A 16975-nucleotide genomic window follows, 5' to 3' on the forward strand; every position below is an offset into this window, starting at 1 on the left:
AAAAAAAAAAAAAAAAGAATTCTCTGGACTCAGGGTCAAATTGGGCCTCTTCAGGGTTGGAAATGAAGGGGTCATTTGGGTCACTATGGCCATGGAAATAATAAACCCATCTGTGATATTGTGACTGATAATAAGAAACAAATATTTGCTCTTCATCCTGATTTTCTAGCACAGAGCTCTAAGACTCTTAGAATTTCTGAAGTGATGAGAGTCATAAAGGTGTCTCTTTTATGTTAATGAGGTGACTTTTGGAACTCACCTAAGGTTGGGAGCTGGTTGCCGGAGAAGCCAATCATGTGATTAGAGGGATCTGACCTCCAGGGAGGTTGAATCAATCATGAAGCAACCATAAAACCCCAAAAGGACGGGGTTTGGAGAGCTTCTGGGCTGGTGAACACATGGAGATTCAGGGGGAGTGGTACACCTGGAAAGAGCATGTATACTCTGTGCCCTTCCCCATACCTTGCCCTGTGCATCTCTTCCATCTGGCTGTTCCTGAGTTATATTCATTCATTCACTCATTTATTTATTTATTTATTTATTTTTGGCTGCATTGGATCTTCATTGCTGCATGTGGGCTTTCTCTAGTTGCGGTGAGCGGGGCCTACTCTTCATTGCAGAGCGCAGGTTTCTCATTGTGGTGGCTTCTCTTGTTGTGGAGCACGGGCTCTAGGCATGTGGGTTTCAGTAGTTGTGGCGTGCAGGCTCAGTAGTTGTGGCACACGGGCTTAGTTGCTCCGTGGCATGTGGGATCTACCTGGACCAGGGCTCGAACCTGTGTCCCCTGCATTGGCAGACGGATTTTTAACCACTGCACTGCCAGGGAAGCCTGGCAGGCGGATTCTTAACCACTGTGCCACCAGAGAAGTCCCCTGAGTTATATTCTTTTTAAAAAAAAATTTATTAAAGTATAGTTGATTTACAATGATGTGTTTATTTCTACTGTATAGCCAAGTGATTCTGTTATACCTATGTGTATATATATATATATATATATATATATATATATATATACAAATTCTTGTTCATATTCTTTTTCATTATGGTTTATCACAGGATATTGAATATAGTTCCCTGTGCTATGCAGTAGGAACTTGTTAATATATATTCTCTATATAATGGTTTGCATCTGCTAATCCCAAACTCCCAGTCCGCCCTCCCCGCACCGCCTTGGCAACCACAAGTCTGTTCTCTGTGTCTGTGATTCAGCTTCTGTTTAGTAGATAAGTTCATTTGTGTCATATTTTAGATTTCACGTGTAAGTGATATCATCTGGTATTTGTCTTTCTGACTGACTTCAGAAAGTAATCTCTAGGTCCATCTACATTGCTGCAAATGGCATTGTTTCATTCTTTTTTATGGCTGAGTAATATTCCATTGTATATATGTACCACACTTCTTTATCCGTTCATCTGTCAATGGACATTTAGGTTGTTTCCATGTCTTGGCTATTGTAAATAGTGCTGTAATGAACATTGGGGTGCATGTATCTTTTTGAAGTGTGGTTCTCTCTGGGTATATGCCCAGGAGTGGGGTTGCTGGATCATATGGCAACTATACTTTTAGTTTTTTCAGGAACCTGCATACTGTTCTCCATAGTGGCTGCACCAATTTACATTCCCACCAACAGTGTAGGAGGGTTCCCTTTTCTCTACATCCTCTCCAGCATTTGTTGTTTGTAGACTTTTTGATGATGGCCATTCTGACCCACGTGAGGTGGTACCTCATTGTAGTTTTTTTTTTTTTTTTTTTTATAAATTTATTTATTTATTTTTGGCTGAGTTGGGTCTTTGTTGCTAGGCGCGGGCTTCCTCTAGTTGTGGCGAGCGGGGGCCACTCCTTGTTGTGGTGGACGGGCTTCTCACTGCCGTGGCCTCTCCCGTTGTGGAGCATGGGCTCTAGGCATGTGGGCTTCAATAGTTGTGGCACACGGGCTCAGTAGTTGTGGCTTACGGGCTCTAGAGCACAGGCTTAGTAGTTGTGGCTCACGGGCTTAGTTGCTCCGCGGCATGTGGGATCCTCCCTGACCAGGGCCCGAACCCGTGTCCCCTGAATCGGCAGGCGGACTCTCAACCACTGCGCCACCAGGGAAGCCCCTCATTGTCGTTTTGATTTGCATTTCTCTAATAATTAGTGATGTTGAGCATCTTTTCATGTGCCTGTTGGCTATATGTAAGTCTCCTTTGGAGAAATGTCTATTTAGGTCTTCTGTCCATTTTTTGATTGGGTTGTTTGTTTTTGATATTGAGCTGTATGAACTGTATGAGCTGTTTGTATATTTTGGAAATTAAGCCCTTGTCGATCGCATCATTTGTAAATATTTTCTCCCATTCTGTGGGTTGTCTTTTCATTTTGTTTATAGTTTCCTTTGCTGTACAAAAGCTTGTAAGTTTAACTAGGTTCCATTTGTTTATTTTTGCTTTTATTTCTATTGCCTTGAGAGACTGACCTAAGAAAACGTTGCTACGATTTATGTCAGAAAATGTTTTGCCTATGTTCTTTTCTAGAAGTTTTATAGTATCCAGTCTTACATTTAAGTCTTTAAGCCATTTTGAGTTTATTTTTGTGTGTGATGTGAGAGAGTGTTCTAACTTCATTGATTTACATGTGGCCGTCCAGCTTTTCTAACACCACTTGCTGAAGAGACTGTCTTTTCTCCATTGTGTATTCTTGCCTCCTTTGTTGCAGATTAATTGACTGTAGGTGTGTGGGTTTATTTCTGGGCTCTCAACTGACTATTATTCTGTTCCACCTGACTTATATTCTTATATAATAAATCCAGTGAGTAAAAATGAGTTTCTGGAGTTCTGAGAGCCACTCTAGCAAATTAATTGAACCCAAGGAGGGGGTCATGGGAACCTCTGATTTATAGCTGGTTGGTCAGAAGCACAGGTAAAAACGTGGACCTGTGACTGGAGTGTGAAATGAGTCGGGGTGCTGTCTGGTAGGACTGAAGCCTTAAAATGCAGAATCTGAGGCTACCTTTGCTACCAAACTTGGGTCCAGCTGCTCACTGCTTGAAAATCAATACTCAAGAGGCAAGTGTTAGGAGAAATGAAAAATGTTCCTTTTCCTAATGTTCCTAATCAGAAAGCTACCATTCTGGAGAGAAGGCAGACTCGTGTCTCAAATCTGACTCTGAAGATTATGCTTGGCCATAGAAGATTGTTGTTTTGTTTAACAGGTATAATAGGTAAAAATCTTTATTTACTGATTTAAGTTCTCTTAAAATATAAAAAATAGAATGGTTTCCTGAATTAAAGCTTTTGGCAATAAGTAAAGGTCAACCCAAAGAACAATAAGCCCAAACTTTCTGTAGCAACTTTTATTTTCCTCTAAAAAGAGAGTCCATTTTCATACAGAGACATTCATTTAGATGAGACACACATTAGATTTTTTTTCTGAAGTGCCCAAACTCACATAATTCCTATAACTGCAGATGAGAATTATAATGAGAAGCATGCATTAACTTAAAAATACTCCAGGTGATGGCAAATCCTGAAGAGTTCCTGGTTCCTGTGACAGGTAAGAATTCGACTAGTACGTGCTTGAACTAAAATCCAGGCAGAAATGCTCTCAAACTTCATCTACTGGTTTGTAATTCATTAACATATTGTAAGACTGTTATTCAGATCCAGTTATGTGGTAATGAGACCTGAGAGTGTTTTGTAAAAGTTTATTTTAAAAATCCCCACAAAAACTTAATTTGCTAATTTTCCATTCTATTATCTATATTTTTCGTTGTTTCATCTGTCTCCTTTTCTTTCCACAAATTCCCAAGGACAATCCCTAAAAAAAGTATTCGTCCTATTGTTCTGTTGGAGGTGAATTTATCCCAACAATCCTCAGGTCTGTGGTTGTCCAGAGTGTAAATCTGGTGAGCCAGATGGGCCCCGGCTGCAGCAGCCGGAGCAGTGTAGTAGGGCAGTCTGACTGTTGTTCACTCCCACCAGGCTCAGCGCCCCCAGCGTTGCCACCGAGCCACTGCTTTGTATCTTCACAGAACAGCACTGCCGTGGACTTCAGCACGATCAGAGCATCATCTGTCTTGTCCTGACAACCATAGATAGTATCTTATATGAGTGCACATAATCCCAGAAAAATAAAGAGGGAGGCAAACAGATGGATCACAGGAGCCCTTGATAGCAGACCATCCAAGTAATGCTCCCCCATTAAAAGTCAACCCCAAGGCTAATTGAGACCAGTATGTAATTCTCTTCATTAGCGGGTAGGTGATGACAAGAAGTAGGGATGCTGCTCCAAGAGCTATACTGTAGTAATTCAGACACAGAAGAACACCTAGTGCCAAGTTCAGCTGTCCCCCGAGAAAAACAAAGGATTGAAAAGTTGAGATGTGTCCAGCAGCTATTGGGTGACTTGCTGTTCCTGGAACCTTTTTATCATAGTCCTGGTCCCACATGTCATTAATAGTACAGCCTGCTTCACGCAGCAGAACAGCTCCAGTGCCAGAGAGGGGTAACACGTACCAATCCGGAAAACAACCTGGTTGGGCTGCCAAAGCAGTGCTCCCAGTACATGGCAGGTGCCGCAGCCAGGTTCCGATGGGCTTGTCCAACCGCATGAGGCACAGGTGGGGCTGCGGACGGTGGGGCGCCGAATTCACGATCCCCGCCGCCAACAGGCTCAGCCGACGCCCGCCCGGCCCCAGCCCCGCCGAGGGCCGCCAGTCTCCCGTGTGGAGCTCGCGGGCCGCGTGCGCCAAGGCCAGGGAGAGGCCGTGTGAGCCCCATAGCCACGCCTGTGTCCTGGCCCGCGAGCCCCACGCCTCCCGCGCCCAGCATCGGCCATGGAAGTTTTTAAAGGGAAAAGGGGAACTGGTCTCAGTTACTCATTGAAATAGGGGATCAGACTTGTAAGCATCTCCCACTGCATGCAGGTTTGTCGACCTTTCTTTAGATGCTATCTTGGTCACACAGTTGGTTTGGGAGATTCCTGAAGGGGAAGCTGGGGAGATCTGGTCATCTGTTAACCACTTATTCTTCCTCTCTACTTCTTTGATCTGTGGAAAGAACCAACAGGTTAGGCATGGTATTGTGTGATCAAAAGTTAGGAAAGTTGGTGGCGCAGTGGTTAAGAATCCGCCTGCCAGTGCAGAGGACACGGGTTCCAGCCCTGGTCCGGGAAGATCCCACATACCGCGGAGCAACTAAGCCCGTGCACCACAACTACTGAGCCCATGAGCCACAACTACTGAGCCCACGTGCCACAATTACTGAGCCCACGTGCCTAGAGTCCATGCTCTGCAACAAGAGAAGCCACCACAATGAGAAGCCCGTGCACCACAACGAAGAGTATCCCCCACTCACCACAACTAGATAAATCCCGCATGCAGCAATGAAGATGCAACGCAGCCAAAAATAAATAAATTAATTAATTAATTAAAAAAAAAAACAAAGTTAGGAAAGGTGTCCTTGGGCCGGAGATGAGTAGAGCATGGGGGTGCCTGGTTTACGGTTAGTTAGAATATAGCTTAGCTAAAGTGACAAGACAAAAGGAGCCTGCTGCAGAGAGCTCTTTACTGCCAAGAAAGCTGCTTACATCTCCAGGTAGATGGCCTCAGAATTGAGTTGTTTGGTGTGGGGGAAATCTCCTCACACATACAATGAAAATTGGGTTCAAACTCAGGGACCCACAGGGGCCTGCAGCCAGAGACCCTGGGACCTGGATCCACCCACCAGCAATCTAGCGCTAGCCCCAGGACCCCCTGGGCCTCAGCCCCACCCACCAATGGGCCGACACCAGCTCTGGGACCCCTGTACCCAGCAGCCAGAGAGCCCAGGACCTGACTCTGTATGCTGGTGGGCTGGTACTGGCCCCAGGACTTGGTTTCACCCACCGGTGGGTGGGCACCAGCCCCAGGATCACTGTAGCTCTGCAGCTGGCCTTGTCAGGACCCAACTAACACAGGAGCCCCAGGGCTCCTTGGGCCCCAGCTGTGCCCACCAGCAAGCCAACACCAGCTCTGAGACACCTTGCACCCCTCAGCCAGCCACTCCAGTTTCCAGCCCCACTCACCAGTGGGCCAAGTCCAGCTTTGGGACATCCCGGAACCTGCAGTCAGCCATGTCGGGAACTGACCCTAACCGCCAGCAGGCTAGCAATGGACCTGGGAGCCCCAGCCCCACAGCTAGAACCCTAGAACCCCATTCTGCCCACCAGTGGGCCAGCAGTAGCCCTAGGACCCCCCTCCCCCAGGCTTCCACTGCCAGCTGCCTGTGACCCAGCCCTGGGAACCATGACTGGCAGCCTCCGCACAAGGAGGGCCTGGCAACCAACTGGACCAGGGGCCAGCCACGCCTACCAGACCACTCACATAGTCAACCCACCACAACAGAAGGACCCACGCAGCCCTCCTGGACATAGGGGCACCCCTAGAGCACATAACTCTGGTGACCAGAGGGGAGTGTGCTGCTGGGAGGCTTAGGACATCTCCTACAAAGGCCACATCTCCAAGGTCAGGAAATAATACCAGTGTACCAGATACACAGAAATAAAAACAGCAAAATTAGGCAAAATGATGTGACAAGAGGAACATGTTCCAAACAAAGGAACAGGATAAAACCCCAGAAGAACTAAAAAAAAGCTTGAGCACCGCAATGAAGAGCAGCCCCCACTTGCTGCAACTAGAGAAAGCCCACATGCAGCAATGAAGACCCAATGCAGCCAAAAAAAAAAAAAAAAGTTCAAGATAAGGATCATAAAGATGATCAAAGAACTCGAGAGATGAATGGATGAAAACAGTGAAAAGTTTAACAAAGAGTTAAACAAAGAGTCTTTATATTTATAAAGAAGAACCAAACAGAGCTAAAGAATACAATAACTGAAATAAAAAATACACTAGAAGGAATCAAAAGTAGATTAGATGACAGAGGAACAGATCAGTGAGCTGGAAGACAGTAATGGAAATCACTGAAGCTGAACAGAAAAAAAAGAAATGAGGACAGTTTAAGAGAATTTAGGACAACATCAAGCATACTAAAATTCACATGATAGAGATCCCAGAAGGAGAAGAGAGAGAAAGGGACCGAGAATGTGTTTGAAGATAGAGTAACTGAAAACTTTCCTAACCTGGGAAAGGAAACAGACACTCCGGTCCAAGAAGCACAGAGAGTCCCAAACAGAATCAACCCAAAGAGAATCACATCAAGACACACTGTAATTAAAATAGCAAAAATTAAAAACAGAGAATCTGGGCTTCCCTGGTGGCGCAGTGGTTGAGAATCTGCCTGCCAATGCAGGGGACATGGGTTCGAGCCCTGGTGTGGGAAGATCCCACATGCCGCGGAGCAACTAGGCCCGTGCGCCACAACTACTGAGCCTGCGCGTCTGGAGCCTGTGCTCCGCAACAAGGCAGGCCGTGACAGTGAGAGGCCTGCGCACTGTGATGAAGAGTGGCCCCCACTCGCCACGACTAGAGAAAGCCCTCGCACAGAAACGAAGACCCAACACAGCCGAAAGTAAATAAATAAATTACAAAAAAAACCCAAAACAAAACAGAGAATCTTAAAAGCAGCAAGGGAAAAGCAACAAGTTATGTAAAAGGGAACGCCCAGAAAGCTATCAGCTGACTTTCCAGCTGATTGGAGGCAGGAAAAAGGTGAAGTGCTGGCTGCTCTGTACAGGCATATCTGAGTTACATGCTTTTTCAGGGGCGCATGTTCAGAAAATGGTGTTAGCATGATCCGAGGGTGGAGATTTTGGCCCTGACATCAAAAAGTCATCCATTGGACACTTGTGCAGGCCCAGCAGGAAGGTCCATGGTGCCAGTCAGTTTGAACTTGGTAAGACTATCTCCATGTTCCTGAAAAACAAACTAAGTAACCGTTACTATAGTGACCCTTGTGTCTCAGGTGTTATCTGTTGGGGGTGGTTAAAGGAGTCTTACCATAAGCTGTGTGTCTAAGCTATGTGAAGCTTGGCGGGTATACAATTTGCAGGAACATTTAAGACAAGCTTGATTGGTGAGGGCAGGTTATGGGATGTTACTAAACAAGTTAGAGTTTAAGGGATCGAACTCTTGACTGCCCTTGGTTTCAACCTCACTGTGGTAGACATTTTCATATGAAATCCTGGTGGACTGGATACTTATTAATAAGTAAATGGGATTCTAGTAATGTGCCAGTATCTTTTGACTTTTAAGATTGTTTTGCTATAAAGGATTCATGTTTGAAGACCAAGGGATGGACTGTGTGGAAGGAAAAGCAAAATGGAGTTGCCATTGCTAAGAGAGCCTGGAGGCCATTAAGGAAGTGTGGCTTATACACATCTCAGCCTGGATGGGCTCTGACCTTTTGACCATTTACTGTCCTAATGGAGTCATTCAGAGCATCTGCCAGAAACTCAAGATACTTATCAGACCCTTACCCTAAAATAACTCATGATAGCCTATCTACTTATTGGACCCGACCCTAAATAACTTGTGATTCCTTAAGGACAGATGTTTTCCAACGTGTGTCACAGTTGATCACAGTTCTTGCCAGGCAACTTTTAACTTTGTGGCTTTTTGCCTCTGTAAGCCATGACTCTCCCTGGAAATGCTCTTTTCGTTTTACTTGAATCTGTGTCTCCTGAATTGCAATTCTTAGGACGCCCAGTAAACTCGTTTCTTACTTGCAGCCTCCTGCACTATTTCTTGGTTGACAACTGTGAAACTGTGATTTATAATAAGAAATAAATATTTGATCCTCATCCCCATTTCTGGCACAGAGCTCCTAAGACTTTTTTGTTGTTCTTGTTGTTTTTTCAAAAATTGAAGTGTAGTTGATTTAGTGATACAATATCATGTTAGTTTCAGTTGTACAGCACAGTGAGTTTATATATATATATATATATATATATACTTCTCCAGATTCTCTTCCCTTATAGTTTATTACAAAATATTGAGTATAGCTCCCTGTGCTATACAGTAGGTCTTTGTTGGTTACTTTATTTTATTTATTTTTTTGCAGTTCTATAACTTTATTTGACAATCAGCAGTTAGTGCTCATCCACATTAACTGTAGATTTTTCAAAGTGGTGACAGGAACATAGGTAACCAACGTATAAAGCTTATTTGGTGAATCTTCATCCTCATTACATTTTCTGAACAAAAATATGGAACACTTCACGAATTTGTGGGTCTTCCTTGTGCAGGGGCCATGCTAATCTTCTCTGTATTGTTCCAATTTTAATATATGTGTTGCCCAGGCAAGCACTCTGCTTTATATATAGCAGGGTGTATATGTTAATCCCAACCTCCTAATTTATCCCTCCACCCCACCTCCCTTTCCCCTTTGGTAACCATAAGATGGTTTTCCATGTCTGTGAGTCTCTGTTTTGGAAATAAGTTCATTTGTATTATTATCATTATTTTTAGATTCCACATATAAGTGATATCATATGTATATATATATTTTTAACATCTTTATTGGAGTATAATTGCTTTAAAATGGTCTGTTAGTTTCTGCTTTATAACAAAGTGAATCAGCTATACAGATATACATATATCCCCATATCTCCTCCCTCTTGCGTCTGCCTCCCACCCTCTCTATCCCACCCCTCTAGGTGGTCACAAAGCACTGAGCTGATCTCCCTGTTCTATGCGGCTGCTTCCCACTAGCTATCTGTTTTACATTTGGTAGTATGTATAAGTCCATGCCACTCTCTCACTTCGTCCCAGCTTACCTTTACCCCTCCCCAGTCTTCAGTCCATTCTCTACGTCTGTGTCTTTATTCCTGTCCTGCCCCTAGGTTCTTGATAACCCTTTTTTTTTTTCAGATTCCATATATATGTGTTAGCATACGGTATTTTTTTTTCTCTTTCTGACTTACTTCACTCTGTATGACAGACTCTAGGTCCATCCACCTCACTACAGATATAACTCAATTTCGTTTCTTTTTATGGCTGAGTAATATTCCATTGTATATATGTGCCACATCTTCTTTATCCATTCATCTGTGGATGGACACTTAGGTTGCTTCCATGTCCTGGCTATTGTAAATAGAGCTGCAGTGAACATTGTGGTACATGACTCTTTTTGAATTATGGTTTTCTCAGGGTATATGCCCAGTGTTGGGATTGCTGGGTCATATGGCAGTTCTGTTTTTAGTTTTTTGAGGAACCTCCATACTGTTCTCTGTAGTGGCTGTATCAATTTACATCCCACCAACAGTGCAAGGGGGTTCCCTTTTCTTCATACCCTCTCCAGCATTTATTGTTGGTAGATTTTTTGATGATGGCCATTCTGACCTGTGTGAGGTGATACCTCATTATAGTTTTGATTTGCATTTCTCTAATGATTAGTGATGTTGAGCGTCCTTTCACATGTTTGTTGGCAATCTGTATATCTTCTTTGGAGAAATGTCTGTTTAGGTCTTCTGCCCATTTTTGGATTGGGTTGTTTGTTTTTTTGATATTGAGCTGCATGAGTTGCTTGTATATTTCAGAGATTAATCCTTTGTCAGTTGCTTCATTTGCAAATATTTTCTCCCATTCTGAGGTTTTTGTCTTGTTATTGGTTTCCTTTGCTGTGCAAAAGCTTTGAAGTTTCATTAGGTCCCATTTATTTATTTTTGTTTTTATTTCCATTTCTCTAGGAGGTGGGTCAAAAAGGATCTTGCTGTGATTTACGTCACAGAGTGTTCTGCCTATGTTTTCCTCTAAGAGGTTTATAGTGTCTGGCCTTACATTTAGGTCTTTAATCCATTATGAGTTTGTTTTTTTTTGTTTTTTTTGTTTTTTTTTTTGCGGTATGCAGGCCTCTCACTGCTGTGGCCTCTCCCGCTGCGGAGCACAGGCTCCGGACGCGCAGGCTCAGCGGCCATGGCTCGCGGGCCCAGCTGCTCTGCGACACGCGGGATCCTCTCGGACCGGGGCACGAACCCGCGTCCCATGCATCGGCAGGCGGACTCTCAACCACTGCGCCACCAGGGAAGCCCATGAGTGTATTTTTGAGTATGGTGTTAGGGAGTGTTCTAATTTCATTCTTTTACATGTATCTGTCCAGTTTTCCCAGCACCACTTATTGAAGAGGCTGTCTTTTCTTAGTTTTTTTTTTTTTTTTTGCCATGCCTCACGGGCCTAGCTGCTCCACAGCATGTGGGATCTTCCTGGACTGGGGCACGAACCTGTGTCCCCTGCATCGGCAGGCGGACTCTCAACCACTGCGCCACCAGCGAAGCCCTGTCTTTTCTCCATTGTATATCCTTGCTTCCTTTATCAAAAATAAGGTGACCATATGTGTGTGGGTTTATCTCTGGGCTTTCTATCCATTGATCTATATTTCTGTTTTTGTGCCATTACCATACTGTCTTAATTACTGTAGCTTTGTAGTGTAGTCTGATGTCTGGGAGCCTGATTCCTCCAGCTCCGTTTTTCTTTCTCAAGATTGCTGTGCCTATTCGGGATCTTTTGTGTTTCTATACAAATTGTGAAATTTTTTGCTCTAGTTCTGTGAAAAATGCCATTGGTAGTTTGGGGATTGCATTGAATCTGTAGATTGCTTTGGGTAGTATAGTCATTCTCACAATGTTCATTCTTCCAATCCAAGAATATGGTATATCTCTCCATCTGTTTGTATCATCTTTAATTTCTTTCATCAGTGTTATAGTTTTCTGCATACAGGTCTTTTGTCTCCTTAGATAGGTTTATTTTTAGGTATTTTATTCTTTTTGTTGCAATGGTAAATGTGGGAGTTTCCTTAATTTCTCTTTCAGATTTTTCATCATTAGTGTTTAGGAATGCAAGAGATTTCTGTGCATTAATTTTGTATCCTGCTACTTTACCAAATTCACTGATTAGCTCTAGTAGTTTTCTGGTAGCATCTTTAGGATTCCTTATATATAGTATCATGTCATCTGCAAACAGTGACAGCTTTACTTCTTCTTTTCCGATTTGGATTCCTTTTCTTTTTCTTCTCTGATTGCTGTGGCTAAAACTTCCAAAACTATGTTCAATAATAGTGGTGAGAGTGGGCAATCTTGTCTTGTTCCTGATCTTAGTGGAAATGGTTTCAGTTTTTCACCATTGAGGATGATGTTGGCTGTGGGTTTGTCATATATGGCCTTTATTATGTTGAGATAAGTTCCCTCTATGCCTACTTTCTGGAGGGCTTTTATCATAAATGGGTGTTGAATTTTGTCAAAAGCTTTTTCTGCATCTGTTGAGATGATATGATTTTTATTTTTCAATTTGTTAATATGGTGTATCACATTTATTGATTTGCATATATTGAAGAATCCTTGCATTCCTGGGATAAACCCCACTTGATCATGGTGTATGATCCTTTTAATGTGCTGTTGGATTCTGTTTGCTAGCATTTTATTGAGGATTTTTGCATCTATGTTCATCAGTGATATTGGCCTGTAGTTTTCTTTCTTTGTGACATCCTTGTCTGGTTTTGGTATCAAGGTGATGGTGGCCTCGTAGAATGAGTTTGGGAGTGTTCCTCCCTCTGCTATATTTTGGAAGAGTTTGAGAAGGATAGGTGTTAGCTCTTCTCTAAATGTTTGATAGAATTCGCCTGTGAAGCCATCTGGTCCTGGGCTTTTGTTTGTTGGAAGATTTTTAATCACAGTTTCAATTTCAGTGTTTGTGATTGGTCTGTTCATATTTTCTATTTCTTCCTGATTCAGTCTTGGCAGTTTGTGCATTTCTAAGAATTTGTCCATTTCTTCCAGATTGTCCATTTTATTGGCATAGAGTTGCTTGTAGTAATCCCTCATGATTTTTTTTATTTCTGCAGTGTCAGTTGTTACTTCTCCTTTTTCATTTCTGATTCTATTGATTTGAGTCTTCTCCCTTTTTTTCTTGATGAGTCTGGCTAATGGTTTATCAATTTTGTTTATCTTCTCAAAGAACCAGCTTTTAGTTTTATTGATCTTTGCTATTGTTTCCTTCATTTCTTTTTCACTTATTTCTGATGTGATCTTTATGATTTCTTTCCTTCTGCTAACTTTGGGGGTTTTTTGGTTCTTCTCATTGCTTTAAGTGTAAGGTTAGGTTGGTTGTTTGAGATGTTTCTTGTTCCTTAAGGTAGAACTGTATTGCTATAAACTTCCGTCTTAGAACTTCTTTTGCTGCATCTGATAGGTTTTGGGTTGTCATGTTTTCATTGTCATTTGTTTCTAGGTATTTTTTGATTTCCTCTGATTTCTTCAGTGATTTCTTAGTTATTAAGTAGTGTATTGTTTAGCCTCCCTGTGTTTGTAGTTTTTACAGATTTTTTCCTGTAATTGATATCTAGTCTCATAGCATTGTGGTCGGAAAAGATACTTGATACTATTTTACAATTCTCAAATTTATCAAGGCTTGATTTGTGATCCAAGATATGATCTATCCTGGAGAATGTTCCATGAGCACTTGAGAAGAAAGTGTATTCTGTTGTTTTCAGATGGAATGTTCTATAAATATCAATTAAGTCCATCTTGTTTAATGTATCATTTAAAGCTTGTGTTTCCTTATTTATTTTCATTTTGGATGATCTGTCCATTCGTGAAAGTGGGGTGTTAAAGTCCCCAACTATGATTGTGTTACTGTCAATTTCCCCTTTTATGGCTGTTAGCATTTGCCTTATGTATTGAGGTGCTCCAATGTTGAGTGCATAAATATTTACAATTGTTATATCTTCTTCTTGGATTGATCCCTTGATCATTATATAGTGTCCTTTTATTTTTATTTTTATTTTTTTTTTGCGGTACATGGGCCTCTCACTGTTGTGGCCTCTCCCGTTGTGGAGCACAGGCTCTGGACGCGCAGGCTCAGCGGCCATGGCTCCCGGGCCTAGCCTCTCCACGGCATGTGGGATCTTCTTGGACCGGGGCACAAACCCGTGTCCCCTGCATCAGCAGGCGGACTCTCAACCACTGTGCCACCAGGGAAGCCCTTTAGTGTCCTTCTTTATCTCTTGTAATAGTCTTTATTTTAAAGTCTATTTGTCTGATATGAGAATTGCTACTCCAGCTTTCTTTTGATTTCCATTTGCATGGAACATCTTTTTCCATCCCCTCACTTTCAGTCTGTATGTGTCCCTAGGTCTGAAGTCGGTGTCTTGTAGACATATATATGGGTCTTGTTTTTGTATCCATTCAGCCAGTCTATGTCTTTTGGTTGGAGCATTTAATCCATTTACATTTAAGGTAATTATCGATATGTATGTTCCTATTACCATTTTCTTAATTGTTTGGGGTTTGTTATTGTAAGTCTTTTCCTTCTCTTGTGTTTCCTGCCTAGAGAAGTTCCTGTAGCATTTGTTGTAAAGCTGGTTTGGTGCTGCTGAATTCTCTTAGCTTTTGCTTGTCTGTAAAGATTTTAATTTCTCTGTCGAATCTGAATGAGGTCCTTGCTGGGTAGAGTAATCTTGGTTGTAGGTTTTTCCCTTTCATCACTTTAAATATGTCCTGCCACTCCCTTCTAGCTTGCAGAGTTTCTACTGAAAGATCAGCTGTTAACCTTATGAGGATTGCCTTATATGTTATTTGTTGTTTTTCCCTTGCTGCTTTTAATATTTTTTCTTTATATTTAATTTTTGATAGTTTGATTAATATGTGTCTTGGCATGTTTCTCATTGGATTTATCCTGTATGGGACTCTCTGTGCTTCCTGGGCTTGATTAACTATTTCCTTTCCCATATTAGGGAAGTTTTCAACTATAATCTCTTCAAATATTTTCTCAGTCCCTTTCTTTTTCTCTTCTTCTGGGACCCCTATAATTCAAATGTTGGTGCATTTAATGTTGTCCCAGAGGCCTCTGAGACTGTCCTCAATTCTTTTCATTCTTTTTTCTTTATTCTGCTCTGCAGTAGTTATTTCCACTATTTTATCTTCCAGGTCACTTATCCGTTCTTCTGCCTCAGTTACTCTGCTATTGATTCCTTCTAGAGAATTTTTAATTTCATTTATTGTGTTGTTCATCATTGTTTGTTTGGTCTTTAGTTCTTCTAGGTACTTGTTAAAAGTTTCTTGTGTTTTCTCCATTCTATTTCCAAGATCTTGGATCATCTTTACTATCATTACTCTGAATTCTTTTTCAGGTAGACTGCCTATTTCCTCTTCATTTGTTTGGTCTGGTGGGTTTTTACCTTGCTCCTTCATCTGCTGTGTGTTTCTCTGTCTTCTCATTTTGCTTAACTTACTGTGTTAAGCAACGAGACTTGGGGTCTCCTTTTCACAGGCTGCAGGTTCGTAGTTGTTGTTGCTTTTGGTGTCTGTCCCCAGTGGCTAAGGTTGGTTCAGTGGGTTGTGTAGGCTTCCTGGTGGAGGGGACTAGTGCCTGTGTTCTGGTGGATGAGGCTGGATCTTGTCTTTCTTCTGGGCAGGTCCGCGTCCGGTGGTGTGTTTTGGGGTGTCTGTGACCTTATTGTGATTTTAGGCACTGCTAATCAGTGGGGTTGTGTTCCTGTCTTGCTAGTTTTCTGGCATAGGGTGTCCAGCACTGTAGTTTGCTGGTCATTGAGTGGAGCTGGGTTTAGCGTTGAGATGGAGATCTCTGGGACAGCTTTTGCTGTTTGATATTATGTGGAGCTGTGAGGTCTCTGGTGGACGATTGTCCTGAATTCGGCTCTCCCACCTCAGAGGCACAGGCCTGACACCCAGGCAGAGCACTTAGAGCCTGTCAGCCACACAGCTCAGAAGAAAAGGGAGAAAAGAAAGAGGGAAAGGGAGAAAGGGAGAAAGAGAGAAAGAAAGAATTAAATAAAGTTATTAAAGCAAAAATAAAAAATAATTATTAAAAATTAAAATTAAAAGGTAATAAAAAATTTTAAAAAATATAAAAAGAAAGAAGAGGGGCTTCCCTGATGGCGCAGTGGTTGAGAGTCCGCCTGCTCATGCAGGGGACACGGGTTCGTGCCCCGGTCCGGGAAGATCCCACATGCCGCGGAGCGGCTGGGCCTGTAAACCATGACTGTGGAGCCTGTGCGTCCGGAGCCTGTGCTCCGCAACGGGAGGGGCCACAACAGTGAGAGGCCCGCGTACCGCAAAAAAAAATAAAAATAAAAAAGGAAGAAGAGAGCAACCAAACCAGAAAACAAATCCACTAATGATAACAAGTGTTAAAAAGTATACTAAAAAAAAAAAAAAAAAAAAAAAAAAGACAGAACCCTAGGACAGTTGGTAAAAGTGAAGCTATACAGACAAAATCACACAAAGAAGCATACACATACACATTCACAAAAAGAGAAAAAAATATATCATTGCTCCCAAAGTCCATCATCTCAATTTTGGGATGATTCGTTGTCTATTCAGGTATTCCACAGATGCAGGGGGTACGTCAGGTTGATTGTGGTGATTTAATCTGCTGCTCCTGAGGCTGTCTGGAGAGATTTCCCTTTCTCTTCTTTGTTTGCACAGCTCCTGGGGTTCAGCTTTGGATTCGGCCCCGCCTCTGCGTGTAGGTCTCCTGAGGGCGTCTGTTCTTCACTCAGACAAGACGGCGTTAAAGGAGCAGCTGATTCGGGGGCTCTGGCTCACTCAGGCCGGGGGGAGTGAGAGGTATGGAGTGCGGGGCGAGCCTGTGGAGACAGAGGACAGCGTGATGTTGCACCAGCCTGAGGCGCGCCGTGTGTTCTCCCGGGGAAGTTGTCCCTGAATCATGGGACCCTGGCAGTGGCGGGCTGCACAGGCTCCCGGGAGGGAATGTGCGGATAGTGACCTGTGCTTGCACACAGGCTTCTTGGTGGTGGCAGCAGCAGCCTTAGCGTCGCATGCTCGTCTCTGGTGTCCGCGCTGATAGCCACGGCTCGCGCCCATCTCTGGAGCCCATTTAGGCAGTGCTCTGAATCCCCTCTCCTCGAGCACCCCAAGACAATTGTCTCTTGCCTCTTAGGCAGGTCCAGACCTTTTCCTGGACTCCCTCCCGGCTAGCTGTGGCACACTAGCCCCCTTCAGGCTGTGTTCAGGCAGCCATCCCTAGCCCTCTCCCTGGGATCTGACCTCCGAAGCCCGAGCCTCAGCTCCCAGCCCCGCCCGCCCCGGCGGG

At 43.1% G+C, this 16975-nt stretch overlaps 1 pseudogene; it reads right to left on the reverse strand.

Moving 5' to 3' along the window:
• Positions 1 to 3709: 3709 nt before the first annotated feature.
• On the reverse strand, positions 3710 to 6086 carry LOC103071403 (4-hydroxybenzoate polyprenyltransferase, mitochondrial pseudogene; annotated as a pseudogene).
• Between the last annotated feature and the right edge of the window lie 10889 nt (positions 6087 to 16975).

The sequence above is a fragment of the Lipotes vexillifer genome, unplaced genomic scaffold (assembly GCF_000442215.2).
Source record: "Lipotes vexillifer unplaced genomic scaffold, Lipotes_vexillifer_v1.1 scaffold70, whole genome shotgun sequence".
NCBI classification, from domain to species: domain Eukaryota; kingdom Metazoa; phylum Chordata; class Mammalia; order Artiodactyla; family Lipotidae; genus Lipotes; species Lipotes vexillifer.